Raw genomic sequence first — 576 nt, 5'->3', positions numbered from 1 at the left:
GTCTCTGTGTGTGTGTGTGCGCGCGCGCGTCTCTGTGTGTGTGTGTGTGTGAATGCCGAGGGAGAGACCTGCTTGTTCTCTCCTGAAGAAGCGGCCGGCCGGTGGGTGGGTGGGAATCAGGAGTGACTGGAGGGGGGATCCCGGAGCAAGCAGGTGTCTGGAACCTGCTTTCTGGCCACGTGTTCTCCTCTTAGCGACTCCTGCGGTCTGAGGTGAAACGAGTTGGCCGGTCCCAGCTTCATGGCGGTTGTCGGGTGATCCATACAGCCGCCGGGCTGTGCATCAGCCGGGGTTAGCAGGGTCCGGAGAACGGGTCAGATGGTGTCTAACATGGGCTGACTAGCCAGTATGAATGAGGCTAAATCCTGTTTAAACTACGTTTCCAGTCCTCGAGAGGGAACTAACTGCGACCTGTTTGAGCTGGAGCAGTGTTTAAATTGAGTTTAAACCCAGACTGTTTCCCAACGCGCAGGGTAGTAGCCAGGGCTCCAGCTCTGCATCCCTTGGGGCGGAGGGAATCTCTGGTGTAGTGATCTAAAGAGGAAGTCGTTTCTTTCCACCCACAAGAGGGCAGAG

Source organism: Terrapene carolina, unplaced genomic scaffold, assembly GCF_002925995.2.
Source record: "Terrapene carolina triunguis isolate 2854851 unplaced genomic scaffold, T_m_triunguis-2.0 Scaffold130, whole genome shotgun sequence".
Taxonomy (NCBI): Eukaryota; Metazoa; Chordata; order Testudines; family Emydidae; genus Terrapene; species Terrapene triunguis.
This window is presented reverse-complemented; position numbering follows the sequence as displayed.